Source organism: Protopterus annectens, chromosome 10.part0 (assembly GCF_019279795.1).
Source record: "Protopterus annectens isolate FY-2018-M chromosome 10.part0, PAN1.0, whole genome shotgun sequence".
NCBI lineage: Eukaryota > Metazoa > Chordata > Ceratodontiformes > Protopteridae > Protopterus > Protopterus annectens.
In genome coordinates, this window is record NC_056744.1 from 989496413 (window position 1) to 989524342 (window position 27930).

Consider the following 27930-nt stretch of genomic DNA (forward strand, 5'->3'; position numbering starts at 1 on the left):
TATCCAATATCCATCCTTGTAAACAGAACAATCACAGAAGGTACCATCCCTTCCATATGGAAAGTATCCCATATAATCCCTTTGCATAAAGGAGGTAAATCCACTGACATTTCCAACTACCGACCAATTGCTCTACTCTCTCCATTAGCCAAAATAATGGACAACTACTTCAACACCTGCTCCATAACAACTTACTTGCTAACTGTCAGCATGGCTTTAGACCCTTTCATATCCCCACTACTGCCCTACTAAGATTTACTGACTGTATTAACAAGAATCAAAACAATAACTCTCTCTCATCTGCTCTATTTATAGACCTATCAAAAGCTTTTGATATGGTCAACCATAGCTTACTTATCAGTACTCTAAAAGCCCAGTCTTTTGACCCACAAGCTATTCTTTGGTTTAAATCCTATCTAGATAACAGACATCAAGCAGTGCTTTGGGACAATAATCTTTCTACACCCCTCCCTGTGAACACTGGAGTCCCTCAAGGCTCTATCCTAGGCCCTCTTCTTTTTTCTATTTTTATTAACAATCTCTACACTGTTGTTCCACAAGCCACTTGCATACAATACGCTGATGACTCTACTCTAATCTGTACTGTTAAGTCCTCATCCTCTCTCCAAACCCTTACTCAAACTGTATTTAACTCTGTTGAAAAGTGGTTTACTGATCAATGTCTCCTCCTCAACCCCCAAAAAACAAATTATTACTCTTCACTCCCACCCAAAAATCTCCACAGATCCACTTCACTATTACCTCCTATAATGGAACTTGTATTTCCCCTGGGCATAACCATTGATCATAACCTCAGCTTTGATGACCATATCAATACTATTCAAACTATCAATAAAAAACTAGGCTTTCTGTATAGAATCAAACCATTCCTTATACAATTGGCTAGAACCACCATTGCCCAGGCACATCTTACTTCTACCCTATTCTATGCTTCTGCCATTTATACCAATCTGTCTAAGCACAATCTTACCAAGCTTGAAACTAGCTATAATAATATAGTCAGATTTGCCACTGGCTCTCCCTATAGAACCCACCACTGTCTCAACCTCAAACAACTCAAATGGTTAGAACTACAAAACTAACTACGATACAATCAACTTGTGATCACACAAACAATTCTTTACCACCCTACTAATACTCCTATCCTCTCTAACCTGATCTCCCCATATAAAAATCTTACAACACTATGCTCAGCTAGCAAGTTACTAATTGCCAACAATAAATCCAACAACAAAGCTGGTGACTCACTCTTTACCAATGTTGTGGGCAGAATCTGGAACAACCTTCCTAAAACACTAACCTCTCTCTCATCTACTCCACTCTTTAAGAAACACCTCAAAGATCACCTAAAATACATTGGCTTTGTCCCTGCTCAATGCCTGACTAAACATTACTTATCCTCCTTTCACTTCCCCTTTTCCCCTGCCTCCTGGGCTACTGCCCCACCACACTTTTAATTATTACAAGCTAACTCTTTACTACTATTTATATTTTCCAGCCTACTCTCTTTCTCCCTCTTTGACTAAGTGAATGTCAATTTTTTTTTTCAAATATTGTATAAATTTGTGCTGATTGTACCAGAAAACTCATGGCTTGATTGCTGCTTAAACCTATACCATGACTCTGTAACTTGGATCACACAAATTACTTGTACTCTCTTTACATTTTTTGCTTTATAATGTATTTTAAGCTTGTTTTTATTCTAACTATTGTATGGAGTAATCCTCTCATACTTGGAGCTTTTCTCCCCGGGCCTCTACTGAAAATGGATATGTATCCAGCTAGACTAGCCCAGTCAACAAATATAAAATAAATAAAATAAATAATAAATGTGTTAAGTCATCTCTCCTTTGATGATCACATTATCTAAGGGTTTTGGAAATCCCTCTGTGGAGCACATAAGCAATAAAGGGTTTGCATGCAGATCCACAGCGGTTGTTGCACACCTATAATGATTAGTCATCTTTGCCAGACTTTGCTTGCTTTGGAACAGGTTTCAAATATACCTCAAGCATAAACCCTCACTCACACTCTTCAATAGAAACCGTGATTAGTGGAAGTGAAACAGAAGACAGAGCCCAGGGATCACTGCAGTGGCTAAGCTTGGCACAAGCATACAGAAGTGACCTAAGGTCTGGAAAGCGCCAGCATGCTCTGGCAAAGATAACACATGCATTCATGGAGAAAGCAGAGTACCCACCTATGAAATACTTGAGGTCACATGTATGTATATGGATTTGCCCTACAACTACCTTACATATGTAATGCACATACAGTTGTCATTGTGATATGTCATACACTAGAAAAATCAAAACCCACTCCACATTGGCCAGCGGTGTCACACACCTGGAGGACAAACACACACACAGTCAGCAAGTGCTAGATTCAAACTCTTTCCTAACTCCATTATGATATTACACCAGTACATATTTAAATGACGTGCTATACACATTATTAGGATTTCACCTTTCCACAGGTATATTTGTAGGTTGTTGACATCATCAGACTTGACAAAGATGAGTATACCACTTTTAGGGGGTGTGAGTAGTCTCAAAAAAGGTTGCTCCTCCCCAGGGAGACACATACACTCACACAGTTGGCAAATGCAGGATTCAAACCCCTATCTAACTACATTATGATACTACAGCAGTACGCATTTACATGACGCACTATACACATTACTGAGATTGCAATTTTCCACAGGTATATTTGTAGGTTGGTGACATCATCAGACTTGACAAAGATGAGTATACCACTTCTAAGGGGGTGTGAGTAGTCTCCAAAAAGGTTGCGCCTCCCCAGGGAGGGACAGACACACGCACACACACACACACACACACACACACACACACACACACACACACACACACACACACACACACACACACACACACACACACACACAGTTGGCAAGTGTGGTGTTCTTAATCCAAACTAAGTACTTCTTTACACTTCAGCAATCAATATGGAGTTACAGGGTGCAATACAGACATTACTTGCTGACAGTCTGCACAAAGGTTTTTTTCACATTTGTTAACCTCAGCAGGCTTATCATACTAGGTGTATTGTGAGTGTATTGTATGCATAGGCCATGACCATAGCATATATGGGTTGATGCACCACATGCTGGCACACACAGGGTCAAACCTTGAGTAGCCTCTTACCTTCACCTACATGATACTGCAATATAACAGAAAGATGATAAACTTCAACAATTGGCTGAGCTTCTGGTGTCATTCAAAGGGGATCCAGTCTCTGTCTGCCTGTGATGACATGATAGACAAGCCTTGTTGCTTCGCTACAGATGGTTTGCATCTGTCACCCCTATGCTTCTGAATACTGACCAAGGCTCTTGCTGTCCCCATATTACCTTTTTTAGGCAAAGCTCAAAGGTTCATAGGTTCATAGGTAGGTACTAGGCTATCAGCCCTGGGGCCTATACAAGCCCAGCCAAAAAGGTACCATGGCTTTTGCCACCCAAGGAATTTATTTTCCTGTGCCACTGTTGAGCAGAAACCCAGAACTGATCCTCAGGGTGAATTTCCTATTTCCCATCCAATCATCAAGATTTTTCTTGAAGAGTGCTAATGAGGAGCTTTGTTTGATATAGATAGGTAGTTTATTCTGGAGTATGTGAAGTCTCTGGAACCAGAATCTATCCCTCTGTCATGTTCTGTTTATTTTGGTGACAAGGTTTAGGTCCCTAGAGCATGTAGGTACATAGTTTCATAGGTAGGTACTAGGCTATCTGCCCAAAGGCATTTATAAGCCTAGCCAGAATGTGTTAGCTTTTGCCTCCCTTTTAAATTAGTTTCCTGGGCCTCTGTCTAGCAGGGCCACTGAAGTGATCCAGGGGTAAATTTACAATTTCCCATCCACTCGTCAAGATTCCTCTTGAAGAGCGTCTGCGAGGGGTTCTGCCTAACATCAACTGGGATTATGTTCCAGAGTGAGGGAAGTCTCTGGGACATGAATCTATCCCTCCAGCACGTCCTGTTTGTTGCTTTGCTGAGATTTAATTCACTGGAGTGTGTGGCTCTAAGAGATTTGTTTTTCTTGAGGTGGAGCATGTCCATTAATTCCGGGTTGGACATGGCCTTATACATCAGGCATAGATCACCTCTGAGCAGGCAGTAAGCAACCAAGTAGAGCTGGAATTTCTTTAGTCAAGCTGCATAGGGCATCTCTTTGCGGCCCATGATCCTCTTGGTGAGGTTCTTCTGTGGTCTTACCAGCTGTTGCATGTGCCAATTAAGGTACATACCAAATGGGGAATTGTATTTCTTATGGACCTAATGAGTGATGAGTAGAGGGGCACAATGACCTCTCTTGATCTAGAGGTGAACCCTTTTGTGATTAGGTGAGCTACATAGAAGGAATATGTAACCACTTTGGCAATGTGATTATCAAAGGAGAGGTTACTATCTACCTGGGTCCCCAGGTCCCTAATTACATTTTCCATACCTAGTGGATTACCAGCTATGTGGTAATTTGTGGGCACATTGTTTTTTCCAAAGGGGATGACTATGCATTTTTTGGCATTCAGCTTGAGGCCATGGTTTTGACACCAGGTATCTGTCTCTGTAAGACCCTTCTGGAGGAAGTCTGTATCAGCCAGAGAGTCGATTATGGCCCCCAGTTTGCAGTCATCTGTGAACTTGGTCAGCCATAGTCCTCCCGTGCTTGCCTGTACCTCAGAGGAGTATAGACTGAACAGGAGGTGTCCCAGGACTGAGACCTGTGTGATGCCACTTGTTACTGGTTTAGAGTTGGACATGGCACCTGCAACTCTGACCATGTGTCTTCTATCCATGAGCCAGTTAGCCACCCATCTCGTGACATAGGAGTTAATGTTCAAGCTGGTAAGCTTGTCTATGATTCCAGAGTGGGGAATGGTGTCGAAGGCCTTAGTGAGGTTCAGATAGGCTGTGTGGACTACCTTCCCTTCATCTATGGCCTTGGTAACTGTTTCAAAGAAGTCAACTAGGTTTAGGAGGCAGGATCTGCCTTTAACAAAGCCAAATTGGGTAGGGTCCAGTGTCTGGAGCTTCCCAATGTCTCTGTTTATGAGTTCCATGACAATTCGCTCCATAGCTTTGCAGACCAGGCTCGTCAAGCTTATAGGGCGATAGTTCCCAGGTTCTGTTGTGGCACCACCTTTGTGGATCGGGATGACTGCTGCTGTACACCATTCTTTGGGTACATAGCCTGTGGTAAGGCTGAGTCTGAACAGTGAATTTAGGTGAGGGTTTAGTTCCTTTTGGAGCTCGTGTAAGATGTAGCCTGGAACACCATCTGGTCCCATTGATGCTATGTTCTTAGCTTTGGAGAGGGCTGTTTTTACCTGCATGTCCATGAATGTCTGGGGTTCTGCATTCTTCTGCGATGTACACATGCCCTTTTGGGGGTGAGGGGGGGGTGAAGTTTGCACTAAACTTGTCCGCCAGGATGTTGGCAATGTTAGTTGGTTCAGTGTATTTTTTGCCATTTTGCAGTAGCTCAAAGCATATCTGAGAGTTGCCACCTAAATGTTTGATATAGCTAAAGAAGGCTTTGTGGTTATTTTTAGATTCCTTGGCAATTTTTCTTTAGAAACTGGCCTTGGATGATTTTATGAGCGATCATAGTTTCTTGCTAATAATGATCAGTGATGTCTTTTTGGAATTTTGCTCAATCATGTAGTAGTTTCCTCCTTCTGTTGTATAGCTTATTTATGGCCAAGGACCAGCAGACTGGTTTCCTCTTTTTGGAGGAGTGAGTCTTGGTTTTACTCGGGATGGATCGATCCATGCATCCCTGTAAATGCTCATATAATGCACTTGTAAAGGATTCTGTGGGTTGGATAAGATTATCCTGTAGCAAGGGGGCTTTGAAACTTTCCACTTCGGTCTTGTGAAGAGTGAAGTTTGCTTTTGAAAAAGTTTTTCACAGTGGTTTCCTTGACTGGGGTGGGGTCAGGATGTGGATGTCCAGTGTGATTGCTTTATGATCTGATCTTACCATCGAGGGATTTATCTCTGGTATGGAACACTGATCCCCCATGTTGGAGATGATCAGGTCCAGTATGTTGTCACCTCCAGTGGGCGTGGTGAACAGCTGTTCCAAGGCGTTTGAGTTTATAAACTCTAGGAAGCATTGGGCAAAGGAGTTTGTACTTGAGTAATTCTCCCAGTCATTGATTGGATAGTTGAAATCTCCTACTATCATGGTGTTTGGTAGGACCTTTATATTTTCCAGTGTTCTCAGAAATGCTGAGTGAGGGTCCTGAGACAAGGTAGGTGATCTGTAGCAGGCTACGATCTGATAAGCTGCTTTGCCCACTGTTAGTTGCACTTGGATGGTTTCCGATGCCTCGTGCTGTGCCACTAACCTGGAGGTGTGGATATCCTGCATGAAAATGGGTACATCCCCCTCCTTTTGTATTTCAGTCTGGGTTTTGGGGCCGAATCTCAGAGAGATTGGGATTTCTTTAAGTGTAGCATGTCCAACAGCTCTTTGTTTGATATAGCTTTGTATGTTAGGCAGAGATCACCTTTGAGTAGGCGATATGCGACAGAGTAAAGCTGGAGTGATTTGAGACGGTCTGTGTAGGGCATGTATTTGAGGCTACTAATCCTCTTTGTGAGGTATTTCTGCAGGCTTTCCAGTTGTTGTAGATGTCTTGTGAGGTGCATACCAAAAGGGCCGTTGTACTCTATAATGGATCTAGTGAGTGATGAGTAGAGGGGAACAGTGACCTCTTTTTTCTGCATGAGAAACATTTTGTGATGAGGAATGCCATGTTGAAGGATTTCCTGACTACTGTGGCGATGTGATTATCAACGGAGAGTCTACTGACCACCTGTGTCCCAAGGTCTCTTATCACACTTTCAGTGTTAAGTATGCTACCACCTATGTTGTAGTTCATGGGTACAGAATTTTTACCAAAGGGGATGACAATGCACTTTTTGGCATTGAGCTTGAGGCCATGGCGTTGACACCAGACATCTGTCTCAGTGAGGCCCTTTTGTAGGATTTTTACATCGTTAGTAGTTTTGATTATAGCTCCTAGTTTGCGGTCATCTGGGAACTTCATTAGCCAAAGACCTTCTGTGTTAGCCTGTACTTCAGGGAAGTAGATACCAAACAGGACAGGACACAGGACTGAACCCTGCGGTACTCCACTTGTCACTGTTCTGAAGTCGGACTTGGAGTTTGGTACTTTCACAGTGTAGGTTCTGTCAGTGAGCCAGTTGGCAACCCATCTTGTGACATAGGGATTTATACCTAGTTTAGTGAGTTTATCTATAATTCCAGAGTGGGGGATGGTGTCAAATGCCTTGGCAAGATCTAGATAGGCTGTGTAAACCACCTTAGCCTTGTCTACGGCTTTGGTGATTGCTTCGAAGAAGTCTATCAGGTTTAGGAGACATGATCTGCCTTTTACAAACCCGAAATGGTTGTGGTCCAGAGTTTGGAGATTGCCAGTGTCTTTGTTTATAAGTTCCATGATGATACGTTCCATGGCCTTGCAGACCAGGCTCATCAGGCTAATGGGGCACTAGTTTCCGGGGTCCATGGTGGCTCCCCCAGTGTAGTGGGATAACCGTCGCTGTGCGACATTCAGCAGGCACAAAGCCAGAGGTGAGGCTATGATTGAACATGGTACTTAGGTGTGATGCCAGTTCATTCTGTTGTTCATGTAGAACACAGCCTGGGATGTTATCTGGTCCCATGGATTCTGTGTTCCTGGCTTTGGAGAGTGGTTTTCACCTGTGCAGCCGTGATGACAGAAACTTTGCATTCTTCCGGTATAGAGATGGGCTCTTTCATGTGTGAGAAGGGGGTAAAGTTAGCACTGATCCTATCTGCCAGGATGTTGGCAAAATCAGTTGGGTCTGTATATTTAGTGCCATTGTGCTGTAACTCAGAGAAGATCTGAGTGTTGTCATTGTGATTCTTGACATAGCTATAGAATGTTTTGTGGTTGTCTTTAGAATCAGTGGTGATTTTATTTTCATAACTAGTTTGGAGGATTTTATCAGGGATCACAGCTTCTTACTGAGGCTGACCAGGGAGCTCCTCCACTCATGGGTTTTACCCTCTTTTGCAACAGTTGCTTCCTTCTGTTGTGCAGTTTGTTTATGGCAGGGTACCACCAGATTGGCTTCCTTTTTTTGGAGGATAGCATCTTGGTTCTGTTTAGGATAGCATGATCCATGCACTCATGTAAGTGCTTATAAAGTGCAATTGTGTAGGATTCAGTAGTCATAACTATATTGTCCATCTGCATGGGTGTCCAGAAGTTCACCACTTCTGTCTTAAGAATCATGAAGTTGTCTTTGGAGATATTTTTAACATGGATTCCTTAATGGTGGGTAGGGGCAGAATGTGTATATGTAGGGTAAATAGCTTATGGTCAGATGGGACCAATGAGGCATTGACTTCAGGTGTGGAACACCGGTCACTCAGGACAAACCAAACCCCGTAACTAACACAAATAACCACAAAGTGAGCTAAATGCTACTCATTGCCAGAAGTCTCAGCCTCCAGATGCACACACTTGAGACACTTCTCAGTATGGAGAATATTGATATCTGTGCAGTAACAGAAATCTAGTTCAGGGCTCCAGAGAGCACACCAGCACTACCAGGATACTACTCATTCCATACCTTCCAGCATCAGAACCTGGATCATAGCACATAGGGTGGGTATGTATCCATATTCATCAAGGATGCTTACACCTCTCTCTACATGCTCTCTGCAGGATATGTACCCATAAAATGTTGCACAGCAATGTTCTTCCCACTCCACAGGGGTGGGGCTACAAAAGACCCTTGGCATTCATGCTGTATGAACCTGACGAGTCTGATCTGCAAGGCAATGGAGCCAATCATAACGGAACTCAACAATAAAGACATTGGGAACCTTCACATAATTGAGCACACCAAGTCTGGCTTCGTCAAATGCAGATCGTGCCTCCTGAACTGGGTGGATTTTTTTGAGACGGTTACCCAGGCTACAGATGATTGAAATGAGCTCCACACAGCCTACCTATACCTTGCTAAGGCCTTTGACACCATTCCCCAGTGAGGTATCATAGATGAACTCACCAACCTGGGCGTGAATCCATACATCACAAGATGGATTGCAAACTGGCTCACAGATAGATCCCACAAATAAAGAGTTGCTGGCTACATGTCAGACTCTACACTGGTAACAACTGGTGTCCTCCAGGGTTCAGTCCTGGGTCCCCTCCTGTTTGGTATATACTTCTCAAAAGTACATGCCAACATAGGAGGGTTGTAGTTGACTAAGTTTGCTGGGAACTGTAAAGTGTTTGCCATAATAGATTCACCGGATGACACAAATATTCTCCAGAAGGGACTCTATGAGACAGATATGTGGTGTCAAAATCATGGCCTCAAGCTCAATGTGGAAGAATGCATAGTAATCCCCTTTGGTGAAAACAAAGTACCCACAAACTACCACATAGGTGTTACCCCCTTAAAACTGACAAGGTAATAAGGGATCTGGGGACACAAGTAGATAGTCATCTTTCCTTTGACAACCATGTTGCCAAAGTGATTGGGAATTCCTATGTGGCTCACCTAATCAACAAAGGGTCTGTATCAGGATCAAAAGAGGTAAGTGGTGGCCTTCTACTCTTAAGGCAACAGACCCATTATTGAGTACAATTCACCATTTTGGATGTACTCAACTAATCATATCCAGCAGCTGTAGAGACTACAGAGATACCTCACCAAGAGGATTACTGGCCTCAAACAGTTGTGCTATGCAACACAACTAGGAAAACTAAATCTGTTCTCCGTTGTGTACCACCTACTCAGAGGCACACTCTGCCTAACAAACAGAGCCATGTCCAACATATAACTGTTGAACATGCTCCATCTACAGATAACAAAATTGAGTCGCACTACACACTCCAGGGATATGAACCTCATCACAACAATGAATACAACATGCTGGTGGGATAGAGTACCATCCCGGACACTTGCCTTACTGTGGAACAGAGTCCCAATGTACATCAGACAGAGCCCCTCGCTGACATTCTTCAATAGGAACCCTGTTGACTGGATAAGAAACAGACAATTCACGCCAGGCATCACAACAGCAGCCTCACTAGAAAGGGGCTTATGGTACTAACTATTAGAACTGGGGCTTGGTAGACTACCCAATGGGGTGGTGAAAGCTGCACAAATTGCCTAGGCTGCCTTTGTGAAGATAGTCTACTACATACCTATGAACCTATGTGACAGGTACATGTCTACAGATAGTAGATGTGTACTTCATTGTACAGTCATGCTGTACAGCAGGCACATGGACCACATACACTGTAATGCTTACAGATACTGCTGGCTGTTATGTGGGTGATATGTGCACCTCATGTCTTTTGTGCCATTGGGATGTGTGCTGAGTGGGACAGTCCTGGATGGCTCCCTGTCATGGTCACTCTCTTACCCACATCTCTGCCCATCCATCTTTGGCTTATTATACTGTGTTCCCCTACATATATATATATATATATATATATATATATATATATATATATATATATATATATATATATATATATATATATATATATATATATATATATATATATATATATATATATATATATATATATATATATATATATATATATATATATATATATATATATATATATATATGGCCAAAATGTGCAGCTATCACCACACATGGGGTTAGTTCCCTAGGCCTCTGTGTAGTAGAGCTGATGAAGTGATCCATGGTGTGACAGTTCAGTTTCACATACACTCATCAAGGCTCCTCTGGAAGAGTGTCAGTTAGGGACTCAGCTTAATGTAGGTTGGAAGCCTGTTCCAAAGCAAGGGAAGTCTGTGAGTTAGTAATATATCCCTCCAACATGTTCTATTTAATGTTGTGATGATGATATCCCTAGAGCATGTGGCACAGTGAGCTTGGGTTTACTTCAGATAGCGCATGTACATCAGTTCTGCATTAGACATGGACCTGTCTGTTGGGCAGAGATTGCCTGAGTAGACAGTATGCAACAGAGTACAGATTGAGTTAAATTCAGTCTTGTTGCATGGGGCAACTGTTTGAGGCCAGTAATCCTCTTGTTGAAGTACTTCAGTGGTCTTTCCAGCTGCTGAAGGTGCCTATTCAGATTCATCGCAAGTGTGCTGTGATACTCTCTGATGTGTCTGATGACTGATGAGTAGAGGTAACCTCTTTTGACCTACATGAAAAGACCTTGGCAATTTGTGGGAACATATAGCATGATTTTCTAACCACTTTGTGAATGTGTTTCTGGAAGTACAGATGACTATCCACATGTGTCCATTGATCCCTTATTATCACCTCCATATTTAGGGTGTTGGCACCTATGTGGTATATGTCTGACTGTAGCTGGAGGCCATAATTTTGACACCACATCTGTCTGACTGAGACCCTTTTTAAGGATGTCTCTGTTGTCCCAAACATCGATTATGACAACCTTTTTTGCAATCATCCACAAACTTCGCTAAACATTGCCCTCGTGTGTTTGACTGCATTTCTGAAAAGTATACACCGGACAGGAGGGGTCCCAGGACTGAGCCATGGGGGACAGCAGTTGTTACCAGCTTGAACAGGAGACCACAGTTCTTACCTTGTGGGATCTATCTGTGCCCCAGTTGGCAATCAATCAGATGACATATGTGTTTATGCACAGGTTGTTCATTTTTTGGATACGACATGTGTGTGGCATGTTGGAAAAGGGCTTTTCAAGGTCTATGTAGGCCATGTGGAGCTCATTTCATTGATGTATGTCCTAGGCGACTGCCTTGAAAACTGTCTAGCAAGTTTAGGAACCATGATCTGCCCCTGACCAAACCACAATGGGTAGGGTTGGGTGTTTGTAGGCTCCCAGTAGCTCTGTTTATGAGTTCCATAATGATGGACTCCATGGCCTTGCAGATCAGGATTATTAGGCTTATAAGACTATAGTTCCCATGGTCTGTTGTGCACCAACATTTGTGAAGTGTGCCAAACTTTGCTGTAATCCATTCAGTAGTTTCATATCCTGTACAGAGGGTGAGCCTCAACAGACTGCTCAGGTGCAGGGTCTGTTTGTTTTGGAGTTCACATATGACACAGCCAGAGAAACCATGTCATCCTATAGACGCCATGTTTTTAGGTTTGGATAGAGCTGTTTAACCATTGTATATGTGATTTCTGGGTTTTCACAATCTCCAGGTATGGTAATGGGCCCTTTTGTCAGTGAGAGGGGGGTAAATATGTATGAACCTGTCTGACAATATGTTGGCAATGTCAAGTCATGAACATGTATTCATTTACACTTTGCACTGACTGTATGAGTTTACATTGATATTTATGACATAGCAAAAGAAAGCTTCATGGTTCTCTATGGACTCTTTGGCAATATTTTTGCCAGAACATGGCTTGGATGATGTTAGGAGTGCTCATTGTTTCTTGATGATACTGATCGGAAATTTATTGATCTTCTTTGCATTTTCACTTTCATTGAACAATTTAAGTACTTGTAGTACATAGTTTGATTATGACAGGGGTCCAATATATTATATGGGTCTGTTCTCATATCACTGTGTGCGCAAGGCAGGATTGGTGAATAGTGACAAGTGTCTGGAGTAAGAACTGCAACTACCAGATATGTTTAGCCAACTGCTGTACTCAGACATGGCCTGTGTGCGAGCATGCCCAGTATGACCTTTCAGTATGTTGCTGACTGAAATTTGCTAAATTTGTTTAGGTGTGTGAGCATGCCCACTATGAGCATATATACTATATGTGTGTGAAAAATCAAGTTGGTTTTTACTTCAGGGCTCACCTGAAGTGAAGCACGCTGTGCCTGCAAAGCTTCCATGAGTCAATTTGCATAGACTTATCAACATTTCTACATACAGGGGGGACAGCTACTATTTGTACATTTTTACCCGGGGGGGGCACACCTGATTTTTACTGTGGGTGTACATAGGATGAGGGGTACACCTGACACTTATACACATTTTCTAGGCCTGCACTGCTATGTCAGGTACTACATTTCAGCCTGTACTGTTGCCTATCGTACTGGCTTGAGGCATACCACTGTACTACAGACCTTAGATTCCAATTACACGCATATTAGTTTGTGACTTCATAGCCTACCCAATCCACATCACAGTTGCTGGCCTGCTGTTATCTGTCTGCATAGGCCTGGGGGGAGGTTACCCATATGCCTCTTCAGAGGGCAGGATACAGCATTTGTTTGTGTTTGCGTTTGTCTACAATTGACCTGCTGGCTGTGACTGTTAGGTATGTGACCCCCCCCCCCAAACTGGTATGTGTGAGTGACTTAAGTTGTGTCTGTGCCAGTGAATTGCTGTCATGGCTTAGTGGTTCAGTACTGTGACTATAGTGCACAGTATCCTGAGTTTGAGTCCTGTCACTGCTTTTTATTTTCCTGCTGGGCAGACCTGACTGGTTAAGGAACAGTAAAGCAGGTGTGAGCATGTTTACCCGACTTTGCTTGACTTTGCCCAACATTGCCTGACTTTGCCCGACTTTGCCCAACTTTGCCCAACGTTGCACTGGTTAGCGCGGTGCGCAGCTATGCCCAATTGTATTTAAATATGCTCAGTACTGGTAAATTTTGCTTAGCAGTGCTTTATATTGCTTAAAGCTGGGACTCATGCCTCAGGTGGTGCTGCAGGACTGCCTATGTCGAATGCACATATTACACTCCCTATACATGTTTAAAAACAGATAGTGTCAGGTTAGGCATCCCTTTTACTGTATGTGTGAGTCAGAGAGAGGTGTCATTTCCAGGGCTCCTACTGAGTCAGTGTATGTGCTATGCATTGCCTCTTTGCCAAGGCCAGGGCATACTGGGCACACCTCCTTCTGCCTGCTGGGGCAGGCTCAGGTTGTTCCTCCTTCAAGTCACGCTGTGCCTGTGCAGGCCTTGGCAATGGTGGGGGGATGTTTGGCCCTGCCCCATGTTGTTCCTGCTGCAGCTGTTTCCACAGGATCATATTGTGTAGCATGGCACATACCATGACAATTTGGATACATGTAGTTGGTGAGTACTGCAAGGCTCCACCAGATGTGTCCAGGCACCAGAACCATGACTTGAGCATCCCAAACACACGCTCAATTATGTTTCTTGTTTGTGCGTGTGCCTCATTATGGAGTTCTTGTACGGGTGTGTGTGCATTTCTGATGGGTGTCATCAGCCATGGCCTCAGTGCATATCCAGCATCCCCCACTAGTTGGCCATCAGGGATGTCCCCATTGTCAAATCACTGGTACAGCTGCATCAGATGCCAGATGTGGGAATCGTGATAGCTTCCAGGGCAGCCAGCACACACATTCATTATTATGCCCTGGGCATTGCACACAACCTGGCAGTTGATGGAGGGGAGGCCCTTGCAGTTGATGTAGACCCTACTCCACTCACTGCGTGGTGCTTTGATGTGTATGTGCGTGCAGTATATTGCACCCACTACCTCAGGGTATTCTGCTATTTGATGGAAAAGATGTATATTGCTGGCCAATGCCTCACGGGAATTGGGGAAATATACGTGTTCACCGACATGTGCTGACATGGCATCTAGGAACTGGTGCAGTACCCTGGATGCTGATGCCTGTGAAATCCCCATCATATCACCAGTTGGTCTCTGGAAGGTACCCGTAACTAGTATTCTTAGGCCAACACATACCTTGGTATCCACTGGGATGGTTTCCCCTCTGTTGGTTCTGTGTGTGAGGCGTGGCAGGCACAGCTCAACAATTTGCTGCAGGAGGTCTCTGTCCACCCTATAGGGCTCCACTATCTCCAGCTCATGTAGCCCCTGGTAGTTTACCCTGGGTCTGTACACTCTTCTCCATCTCCTCACTGTGGGTTGCTCAGCAGCATTCACAACATCACCACCCTCAGCACCTTGCATGCACATGTTGGTTTATGATAGCAAGAGCAGCCCCTAACATTTTGTCTAACTTTAAAGTTTTTAAGCTTTCCCTCATTGTATACTGCAGTGTTGTAGAGTTATTTGGAAAAAAACTGGGAAGAATGCTGTTTGCAGAGTTTAAAGTGCTGGGCTGGGCTGGGCTAGTCTGCTACCTGTGTAATTGGCTGATTCTGATGTATTTCACCTGGCAGCTCTGCTAGTTCTCCTTGGTTAACTTCCTACTACTTATTTTCCTTCCTTTTCCGTTTCTGTTTCCACCCAGGGCAACACCGCGCAAACAAGCGCACATGGGCACACATGAGCTCCCACTCACACACATGCTGTCTGCACGTTTGCAAGAAATTTCAGATATATTCATGACGTATGCCTTTGGTTTCTGTTTTTCAAAAAGGACAACTGTAGACACGCCTCTTGCAATCCTGAGAAACTCATGGCAAACACAAGACCCTGTGCTCCAATAAGCTTACAGCCTTTCTGACACACCCCCTCATGATGTTACCTATATTCTACTCTACTACTCCCCTACTCCTACACTTACACTCTTGGGACATGGCTCACATGCTGGGGAAAATTGGGATTCACTATCCTTTTCCTCATTTGCACAGAATTGCCTACTAATGCATGGTTACATCTCTCACACTGAGCTTCCCCCCCTTAGCAACCACTACTCAGTGGCCATGTTGTCTTCAGCCTGCCATTCACCTGCATGGCAGGATAAGCTTTTTAGTGAAAATGGCTATTTTTGGCTCTTTTTAAATTACTTTCTGCTTTTTTAAAGCACCGCACGTTTGCACGGTGCTGCTCTACGCTTAAACATTGGAGATCAGGGAAAAAAGTTAGATTTTAATAATTTTAAACATTTATAAATGCCAATGGCCTTATATTTGGCCATTGGCATGCTTCCTCAACTGTATGCATCCTTTATTTGGAGCTGTCATAGCTCCGTTTAGCTATCTGCAGAATGGTACTCCGTTACCAATGGAGTACATTTCTGCAGATAACACTAATCTTCCATGGACAGGTTAGTGTTTCCTGGATCACAAATTTACCTCATTTGCATGGCTTTCACCAGCAAATTGGGTAATTTGCATACCATGATGCTGTCTGTGCAAGAGTAGTTTTAGCAGCTCTCGTGCACGCCCCTGCCGGCTGTTCCTGGATCGCACGGCAGACATATTGCCTGTTTGATGTCTTACACTACTCTACAACTCCATGCAAGCTTTTGTAAATCCAGCCCACTGTCTAATGATTTTGAGTATTCACAGTTGTAATATCTTTAAAAGGAAAACCTGTAACCCATAAAAATACTCAAAACAAATGGTGTTAGACCTGGGCTATGTAACTATCATATCTACCAAAGTAAGAAACCAGCAGTCTATCAGTAACACAATGCTTAGTTTGCAGTGAAAAAGAAAAGCAACAAGATGTCACATTTCCCATTATTCTGAAGTTAACAAATAGCCGCTTCCAGTTTCCATCATACTATAAGGTACCTTCTCAAAGCTATCAACAAGGATGCCAAAGAGGTCTGCAGTCCATATTTCTGTTTTGTATTATTCAATCCAGTCTTTGAGAACACAAGTGGGGAATCAGGTGTCCTCCGTTTCACACAAACAATAAGTCAATGCAAGACAAAATGATAATAAAGACATAATATCCTTTAGACTGGGAGACCTGCATGATTCATTGATGAATCAGACTCACAAACAAACTGCCAGCTGCCAGCCACATAAAAGGTTTATCAGCAATGCAACTAGGCAGTCCCGTAGTCAGCCCAGGCAACTTAATATATTATAGCAGAATATGGGCATGACTCCACAATGTATTCCACTGCATTCTTTTGTTTTGCAAAAACCTATCTCGGCTCTTTATCTAATGATTTATCTCAAATCAGCAGTAAAATATCTTAAACATTAAATCTGTGTATACTTGTGCTAAGCAGGTGATCTAAGAGGCATAAACATTAGTTACATGCCTGACATCATCAAGAAAAGTACAATCCTGAAAAATGCAATCAATATTCATTTGCCTCATTCTCTTGATAACACAGAAAAAAAACTCAGTCCCAAAAATGAAGCAGTGCTAACTTAAGACTCCAAAATGCCAAAAATGGCAAATACCTAATGCAGGACTAATGCAATCTAGTAGAATTAAAGTTCTCAAACAGTTCTCTGCCCAACATAATAGGCCATTCAAATTCAAGGGCAAATTCCATTTTCAATATTTTGATTTTCAGTCTTTTGAGCTTTCGATCTTCTGAAGGGGATCCATATATATATATATGTATATATATATATATGTATATATATATATATATATATATATATATATATATATATATATATATCACCTACTATACACTGAACGTTCAATACACTGACAAAACAGAACCCACGCCCAGTCCACCGACATTCCTAATCACGTACAGTGCAAAACACTGAACCACAAATCACCGACGTGACATTCCCCGACAAATATGTCAACAGATGCATAATATGTGCATTTTCAAGTCCCTTTTCAACATTAAACAAAATATGAAGTATAGTCTAAACAAAAACAGCCAGCTTTCCATCCTACATATTCAATAAAATGCACAGTCCAAACAAAATGTGCAACAGCCAGCTTTTCATACTACATCTTCAATAAACGAGCTATACTCTGCACAAACTCTAGTGTAGAGTATTCAGCTCTATTGTCAATTACTTGCTGAAACTGATTATGCCTCTGTACAACCCTCCACTTTTAAAGAGAAACAGAAATACCAGTTGACATTCTCACCCTTAATTCATCGATACGAAACTGTTCCCTAGTCAAAGCATGCATTATGACATCCAGGTCCGTAGCTCTACTACCAAGCAAACACTTTAATCTGCAATGCCACACTTCTACTGAGTTTTGTGTTTGTGACAAAAACAAATCATTTAGTTCAGCTATGTTCCAAAACTTTACAGGAAAAAGTGGAGGAAATCTCATAGACGTGTTATTTCTAGTACAAAATGTCCTCAGTTTCCCATACACATAGTACTCAGTGAAATATTTCACAAGCTCATATCCTTCATTAGGGATAGCAGCAGTGGCGGCTGGTGACTTCAAATCAAAGGGGGGGGCTGCAGGAGACAGCTGAATGGGTGGGGTCAATGGGAAAGGGTGTGGTCAACTAGAAAGGGGAGGAGCTATGCTCAAAACCACAAAAACTTTAATCAAATACGCTGCCCTGGGTGCCAAACCATCATTATGGGAGTCCAATTAAGACAAAATGAAGTGTAGAAGAAAACATTTCAATCCATTGGCTGCATGACAGCTTACTTAATATCTAGATGGAAACAAAAAGGATGTGAGGCATGAAAAAATAAATAACTTTAAATACATTACTGGAATGCCAGTCAAAATCAAGTATAAGAAAAACAAGCATCACTTAACTCAAATCACTTCTCCTTGCACTCCAGCTTTAATTATAATTTATATTCAGCTTTATTAAAGTACCAAGTAACATGCTGAAAGTAGCAATCTCTGTGATACCCTCACTTGTAAAAATGTTTCTTATCCAAAAAAGACCTGCTGCCTGACAACTATCTACTTGTTTCTTGGGGAAAACATGATCAAAGTAAAAAATGAAACACAAACAAGAAACAAGCTCAACATATATTGCTTAAAGGATTACTGCACAGGATATGGGCCATGCATGATAGATTGGCATTCTGTTTAGTTTGCAGGTAGAGGCTGTAATGAGCTTAACATAATCTAATCCTGGCCTTTATTACAAATACTGTCATATGCTTTTCAATACCCAAGGCTTATACATTATCTAGTTATGTAAGTATTCTCTGAATGGCAGCAACAGAAAAGCTTTCAATGTTGGCAATACTGCTTATTAAAACTTACTTGCATCTTACAAAATCAGACAAGCTTACCTGATGGTCATTAAAGCACTGCTACTTAAACACAGAGCAAAAGGCACTTTCTGAATAATAAGCATATGTCAACAGTATAAAAATTACAGAAACCAGAACATTCTGCAAAATCAATGACAGATGAAAAGCCACTGTAGTACTTGTGTTTACCTTGGATGGGGGGGGGGGGGGAACAGTCTGCACATTTACACTGTATAACTGCTTCTTGCCTTGCTTGGACACATCCAGAGTCACTACATGGGGGAGTGGGGTGCAACAAGTTTGTCACAATTTGAAATGTATCTGGCTTACTGCGATGGCCCTGACACATTTGTCATACCTCTCAACCTCAGAGCAAGAAATCTGGACAAAGCCATACACAGAAGTGGGACAAAGGGCCAAAGATAAGGACAATTTTTAAATATTGCTCTTATAAACTTAGAAGGATAATAGAATAGTAGGCCTTGCATTAGTATGAATTTTTTGAAAGGTACAAAATCTGAAACTCAAATGTCTTTCATTATTTTCTAACTTCAGTCTTTAATGATTTGCCACTAATTTGCCAAAAAAACCCCACCATTTTATGAAAAATGGACCAAAAATTTGATGCAAAAATATAAAATAGCCACACAATACAGCTGGGAACCTGTCAAAGAAGGGACACTTTTAATATTAGTACTGCTAAATTGAGCAGCTGACAAAATAAAATAATCTACATGCATTTCTGAAATAAAAGTAATCTATAACTGATTATTACAGTTATTTGTTAATTGTAAACCCTCCATGTTTTCTTCCAAAATTGCCATTTTGCAGAGGGATTATTAGGGGAAGAGCAACATTTTGAGCCAAAATCGGGGACAGTTGAGAGGTTTGGATATGCCTAATTCTATAAAGCAATTTTATTTGCATGTACCTCTCAACCTGTTAATGCAGGAAATCTGGACTAGGCCAAATATATTGGGGGAACATACAAACACTACTAAAAATTGCTCTTGTATAAACTTAAGACAGTTGATAGAATAACATGTCTTGCTTTAGCATGCATTTTTCTGAAGGTTATGACATAAAACTCAATGTCTGTCATTTAGTGACTTCATTCCTAAATGATTTGCCAGAAAACCACACATTTTATGAGGAACAAACCAAAACTAAGAAGCAAATATCTATTCATTCTGCAAAAATATGGACAGCTGAGTGGTATAGTTCAACCAGGGCTGTCTGAGTTTGCTGCCCTTCCCCTCTCAAAATCATGATAGATTGGAGCCTCCTCCCTGCAACCATTCCAGTGTCCCATTTCTTGGTTATTTTGCCCCATTTACCATAAACGCTGTAATGTGCATACTGCTTTACTTCTGCAATGATTTGGATTTCATTTGAAAGTTTTATTTTGCATTTTTACAGCACAAACCCCAATAGATATCTGCTAAACAAAGCAATGCAGTCTCACAATGAAAACAGACTTAGCATTAAAACTTATCTGCCCTTGAAACTGACATGCATTGAAACAGCATTGAAACCCATATTCAAAGAAAATACATTTTGCCAGTGGCAGATAAAGATTAACTTTGGGCTGTTTTCAAATCATAGGCCCATTTTGGGCTGTTTAAAATCATAGGCCCCTTGAACACGAAACATACACATGCTCTTTGATACACCTTTCCAATTGTATTAAATTGTATTCCTTGTACAATACAGTACAGTTGTTAGAGGGCATTTTAAATTTATTGTTTTGAACATTAGTAAACAATGAAACAAAATGCATGCACCAATGACAAAACTACCCAATTCAGAACATTTCCATCATAAAAGTCTACTCAACCTTCTACACTCCACCAGTATCAGTAAATATGCATAATCTCTGAAGTGTAAAAGTCATCTAAATAATTCCACATTAAAGAAATCTGTAACAGTGAAGAGATTGCTGCTAGCAAACAACTTTATATGTCATCGTTTATTCATCTACAAATAAAGTGCCTGTTGCCCTTGAGGAATAAATTGTCTATGTTGCATGCATTAAAAAAAAAATGATAAGCTAGTAATAGCTCAATAGGGACTGTATGGCAAACCTGATAACAGGTTCATAGTTACTACTCTAGGTATCTTTGCCAAAAGGGACTGCAGCATCCACCCACTTTACAACACAGTACAGTATCAGCAATGCATCTATTTACTGTGGGAGTAAAACCCACAACCTTCTGCATCAAAAGCAAGTACACTACCTGTTGTGCTATTAACAATGCGGGCATACTCCGAATAAGCAGCACTAAAGTTTTGTTCCCCTGCAGCTCTCAGCTCCTTGTAAAATCTACTCGACACACAGTTGTATTCCTAATTCAGAACATTTCCATCATGAAAGTCTACTCAACCTTCTACAGTTCAGTAAATATGCACAATCTCTGAAGTGTAAAAGTTATCTAAATAATTCCACATTAAAGAAATCTGTAACAATGAAGAGGTTGATGCTAGCAAACAACTTTATATGTCATTGTTTATTCATCTACAAATAAAGTGCCTGTTGCCCTTGAGGAATAAATTGCCTATGTTGCACGCATTAAAAAAAATGATAAGCTAGTAATATCGCAATAGGGACTATATGGCAAACTGATAACAGGTTCATAGTTACTACTCTAGGTATCTTTGCCAAAAAGGGCTACAGCATCCACCCACTTTACAACACAGTACAGTATCAGCAATGCATCTATTTACTGTGGGAGCAGAACCCACAACCTTCTGCTTCAAAAGCAAGCACACTACCTGTTGTGCTATTAACAATGCAAGCAGATTCAGAATAAGCAGCACTAAAGTTTTGTTCCCCTGCAGCTCTCAGCTCATTGTAAAATCTACTCGACACACAGTTGTATCTCTGAACTTTGCAGCACAAGACATCTGGAAAAAGCCAAAATTTATTGGGGGGGGGACAAAAGCCCAAAAACCAGGGACACATTTTAAACATTGCTTGTACAATGTTGGAAAGTTACTAGAATAAAATGCTGTGTTACCACCATACATTTCACTGCCACGTCTTTAACTCAGGGGGCCTTGTGCAAAACAGTCAGAGAAACATACCACTATGCCAAATCAGCTGTTTTGTGAAAGAGAGGAAGACTAACTTAAATGGCTACCATTTAGTGAATTCAGTTCTCACCATAGCTGTCAACCTCTTGGCACAAAACACCTGAACAAAGCCAATAATGGTGGAATACAGCCCCCAAACATATTCAGTGAATTCAGTTCTCACCATAGCTCTCAACCTCTTAACAAAAAAACATGTGGACAAAGCCAGTAATGGGGGGGGGATACAGCCCCCAAACATTCAATGAATTAAGTTCTCACAATAGATAGCTCTAAACCTTAGCACAAAATACCTGGACAAAGCCAATAATGGGAGAATACAGTCCCAAAAATAGGGACAAATTTCAAATATCCATGTTATAAACTTAGACATCTGCTAGAATAAACAGGTTTGTGTTACCATGTACTTTCTGAAGAATATGAAGTCTGAAATTCAAATGCCTGTTATTTTTAAACATTTAACCAGGAAACTAGTCTGACTTGGAACAAAAGACAATTTTAGCAGAGCAGGGAAAAACTCCAGACACATCTTTGTAAGATGGGAGGATATGCAGGCTCCACACAGAAGGCACCCCAGCCAAGAATCAAACCTGAGAACCTGTAGCTGTCAGGCAGCAATGCTACCAGTGCAACACTGCACTACAGACTTTGCAAGCCAAGGAAAAATGTAGATACAGAAACCACAGATTTTATGAGGAACAGAACAAATATGAGGCACAAATCTGCAAATTTTTTTAGAAATGGTGGTAGATAGGGAATTCAGGCCCTTGCTGCCTGCATCCAAAGTACAGGGTTCAAGCCTGAGTATCTGTACCCACCACCATTTGTTCTCTCTACCCACCAGTATATAGCAACTGAAGCATTACACACACAGAGATATATTTATGCATGTATGCTTATATAATCACAGATTTTATATATATATATATATATATATATATATATATATATATATATATATATATATATATATACATATGGATTCACTTCATAATCTCAAAATACTGAAATTTCGAATTTCAGTTTTTCAAGACCATGAAATCAAATCCACACAACACCGAAACACCAAAACTGTGAAGCCCAAAATCGCGAAATTCGAAACACCAAAAACACAGCACACACCAGACCACACATATACCACAACACCCACATCACAACATAAACAAACAAAACAACACACATCCACAAACCTGCACCCCCCATGTGGGGGGTGGTCTGTGCCCCCCACCCCCCCACTGATATATATACTAACTCCAAGATTGCACAAACAGTAAACAAAAGCAAACACACACACACACACACACACACGCCCACATTCTACAGTCCCTCACACACGCATCACACATACAGCACATTCACATACACTCAAACTCCCACCCAAAACCCTTACAAAACACTCACTTACCTGACATAACACCTAAATCCACACACGGCACTGCACACCATCAACATACAATCCCAGACATTACTTAGCGTAAAGCCATAACCGCGAATTTGAGATATTCAAATTCACGATTATCCACTTTTGCTATTTTCAAACTTAGACTTTATAGTCTCGAGATACTGAAATTCGACATTTACGTATTTCAAGATTATAAAGTGTTTCTATATATATATATATATATATATATATATATATATATATATATCTTCTAAGACATTCTGATTTTGCACTAGAGATCTCTTCTGTTTTTAGTGGCTTAAAAATAATTGACTTGGATAGAAACAAGTCAGAACCAGCTATGAAAGACACAGGCAAGTGCTGCAAAAAAATGAGAAGGAACAGACTCCCAGGAGTATCTTAGCTGCACACTCAACAATCTAGAATTTGTCCATTCCAGCAGCCATTTGTTAAAGAAAAGAATACTCACTATAGAGATAAGACCTCACTAGCTTTGCTTTCCATTAGTGAAGATGGAAATAAAAACAAAATATATAACATTTAAACAATTAAAAGAAGCATTAAGCATCACACAACATCTCCTATTTTTATTAATACCACTACATTTTATAAACTAGTTTATTCCATTGTTAGATCAATATTATGGATATATCTGAGAATGTGGGATGAGCAGGCAAGGGGATCCCTATGTTTTTCTTAATGGAAGCCATAGACATGGAGGTGTACTCTGCAGTGTCTTCTATTTCATCACATTCTAGGACTAATCAAATGTCTTCAACAGAGGCTAAGGAGGTTTAAACAATTGGGCCATGGTCTGTTTTGTCAGAAGTTACCCTTTCCTTCTGTAAGCAACAAGGCACTGTAGAGGTTTTATTATATCACAACCTCACAAGCATACTAGAAATGAATGACTGTGTCCCCTTATGCAGTTCCAGCAAAGAACAAATGTTCTACTAAGAACACTGGTTTTATTTGTATTGGTGCTTTCCTTTTGCTCAATACGTCTGTGCTCCATCACCTTTCTAATGTGAAAAGGCAGCATACCTGGAAGTGCGTTTTGTCTAGTCGTGTTGGTCTTCATTAGCAGTCAATGGTCAATTCCTTTCTTGAAATCATTTATGAAAAACAACAAGAGCAGCACATTAATGGGGAGGGGGACTTAGAGTCAGAGAAAAAGGCAGATAAAAAGAGAAAGACACATATTAATCAAAATAGACTGCACTAGATTTGGGACTGACAGAATTACTCCCAAAAGAAAACCCTTGAAAGTTAAACAATGGGTATACCACTACAGGAATACTTTTCAGCATAAGAGGTTTTATTTAAAAATGTAAGTTGTTAAATTTCAATGAAAGATGAGGTTATCTTCAGACAAGCATGTTTAGGGAAAATACTGTTGCCCTGTTAATTCCTGTGAAGAATTTATGTAATACTAGATGATGACATGTCATACTGAGCAAATAATAACATTCAAGAAGTACCCATGATAGTATGAGAACAACATTCCACAAAAAAAAAAAAAAAATCTCTTGGACCTTCAGAATACAGCTGTCACTAAGGAATAGACAGACTATAGATAAAATATGCCACAAGGAGTCTATGTAGTACATATACAGTAAGGGTTGTGAATGATCTTTGAATATTATGGAGGTCAGCAGAAACAATGCCAGAAAGTTGCAGTCTGTATCATAAGTAGTTAAACAAAATGTGTATCATTAGTTTGATGCAGATTACACTGAATAGCAATATTTCAAATCACAAAACCCTGAAAGGACAGGGTTTCATCCAACCCAACAAAACCCTTAAACCACACTCAAAAGCAACAAAAAACGTGTACCTACTGCTACTTATAAACAACAATTCTGACATCACAGGGCAGTGAGGGAAGGAAAAACTCCCTTATGACATAGGTAAAAACATACACCATTTATAACAAGTCAGTGTAAATGTAAGGAATATATTGATTCACTTTCACTAACAAAACACATCAGCCTGCAAATATTTAAACCCTTTGCAACATTCAACTGAAATACTTAAAATATATGCAGATATTAGACAGAAGTAAATCATTCTCAAAAATCCCCACTTAATTGAAACTGTAACCAAAGTCCCAAATGTCATAACCAGAAAATAAAAACACACACAATGGACTGAATACAGAATCTGCAAATACAAAAAATGCTCCTAAAACATAAACTGGTTTTGTAGGGGGGTCCACCCCTTCACCCACGATGTGGGGGGTTACCCCCACACCCCCAGTCTCACATTATCCTCTAAATATATTACCTCTTAGATTTTATAAAATCAGAGAAAAAGAAAACCTAAGGAAATAATGACCTCTACCCTTGGTATATATCACTAAAGAATCCATTATAGAACATTTAAGATGTTGCATCAAGACTTTGACAATACATTTCATTCTCCAACACTTCATTAAAAAAACAGGATACAATATGGGTGCTTATGAGATATCTGCCATCTCCCACATTTTTTATCCCTCCCTTTATATCTTCTTAACTCTGTTTATATCTTTTTCTCTCTCAGGTAGGACCTTCATTCTATAAAACGTGTATTTTTTTCATAATTTACATGTGTATGTGTTCAGCATTTTCAGAGATAAGAACTTTCTTTTCTTAGTTATTAATTGCATCATTCCTGAAGTTCAATAATTTTAATATATTTCTTGAGGTGTATCTTACAAAAAAAACAGTGCATTGAAGGAATATGCTGTAGCACTGCTGCAGTAGTTTAGAGTCAAGAAAAAAAAGCCAAGTGAAGTACCTATAAATCAGATTTCTTCTTTAGTAAGCAGCAAACTGTCACCTAAAAGGGCAAAGACTATAATGTTGCCTATTGAAATGTAAACAACAGAACAAAAGAGAGGCTATATTAAGTTCTCCTCACTGGGTTCCTACCTGAAAACTTGCTCTAAATAAGTGGTATCAATTAAATCACACAGACTTAGTTTCCCTTTTGATATTGAAAGCAGAGATACAGAAAAATGCAGCATCCGTGACATTCCAAGATTAAGGCAAATAAGGATAATACCTCTATATACAGGCAATCTAATCACTCAACAGGAATGGTCCATGCAATGTAAGGATTCTAGTAGTTGCATGTCTCCCCAGGGTCTTATTCCAAAGGTACCTTTGTTGATCTCATTACTTACATTTGTTACTATACTCTGTACTGAAACTTATCGCCTATGCTTCTACACAGTGTGGACATTCATTGGAGACAGTCCAGTACCCCTCATCTTCTGTAGCACTAAATTAAGTGACTAAAAGGATTTAATGCTTCTGCAGCATCATAGTGATACCAGGAAAAGCATGAACCTTCAGTGGATAAAATGATTGGCGGGGGCATATACTTCCAAAGACAAAGACAGTTTGCTTTATTTTACTAATTCAGACAGCACATGATTTTTATGACAAAGCCATCTACAATTTTAGGCCATAAAAGTCTTTTCTCTCTGGAGATTTTTTTCACAAAACAGATTCTGCAATCTTTTCTAGAGACGTTGTAGCAAGTTACTTCCATTGTATTTGAAGTGAACTGTGAGATCTATAAAAATTGTCTTTAAGTTGTCATGTTATTCATGAATCTGAGAAAATTCTTAAAGGAATGTCTTTGCACAAGTGACAACAGCATGCTATTTTGCTATGTTTGCATTTGCTACATGCCTTACAAAGTGAAGGAAGCTAATAGTAAGTTGTTACTCAGCAGTCCTCTTTAAATCTTAAATAGGCAGACATTATATATAGAGCATGAATGTATAGCACAAATACAGTAGTTTTATAATCTGCCAATGATGAATATGTCAGAGCACAACAAAAAGTTGGTCTCATCCATATATCTGTCTTGTGCTTATCATATTCTGTGGACCATTCTTTTCTGTTTTTCTCAAGATCTTTCAAAAAAAAAAAAGAATCTCAATTATATCAGTAAACCACAATGCCATAATACCATAACAAAAAAGAAAAATGAAACTTGCACACACACACACACACACACACACACACACACACACACACACACACAGCCTTCACCTACCAGCCCAAACTCCAATGACACACACAGCCTTCATCACCTACCAGCCCAAACTCCAGCGACACACAGCCTTCACCTACCAGCCCAAACTCCAGTGACACACACAAACACACACACAGCCTTCACCTACCAGCCCAAACTCCAGCAACACACACAGCCTTCTATTCTGCACCTGTCCTTCACTCTGTACTTTCTTCTTCTTCTTTCTTCTTCTTCCTTCTTCTTTCTTCTGCTCTTCTTCCGCTGTCCAAACGACAATAAATCCACCAAAAAAAAAAACGTCGATTCCGAAACAGAAATGAAAAAAAAATACAATGATGATCACAATTAAAGCTGAAGCTCGATTCCTCCTAAGCCAAACTGAACTGACTGATTCTCGCTCTCTTTCCAGCACATAAAGCCCGGGAAGAGAGCGACAACCAATCAGCAGCATTTAGGCTTTAGCCCAGCAGGCACGTCAAGACTGACGTGCCTGTGGACATCGCAGTCCGAGCCCCTTCCAAGTCTATGCGGTTTGGAACCACTGCGCATCACAGTG

General features: G+C 40.7%; 1 protein-coding gene across 1 annotated transcript in view; it reads right to left on the reverse strand.

Annotated features, from left to right (window-relative positions):
* The window catches only part of ADGRL4 (adhesion G protein-coupled receptor L4), a 707438-nt gene that overhangs the window by 38242 nt on the left and 641266 nt on the right, over positions 1-27930 (reverse strand). The gene's annotated exons all lie outside the window — the stretch shown is intronic.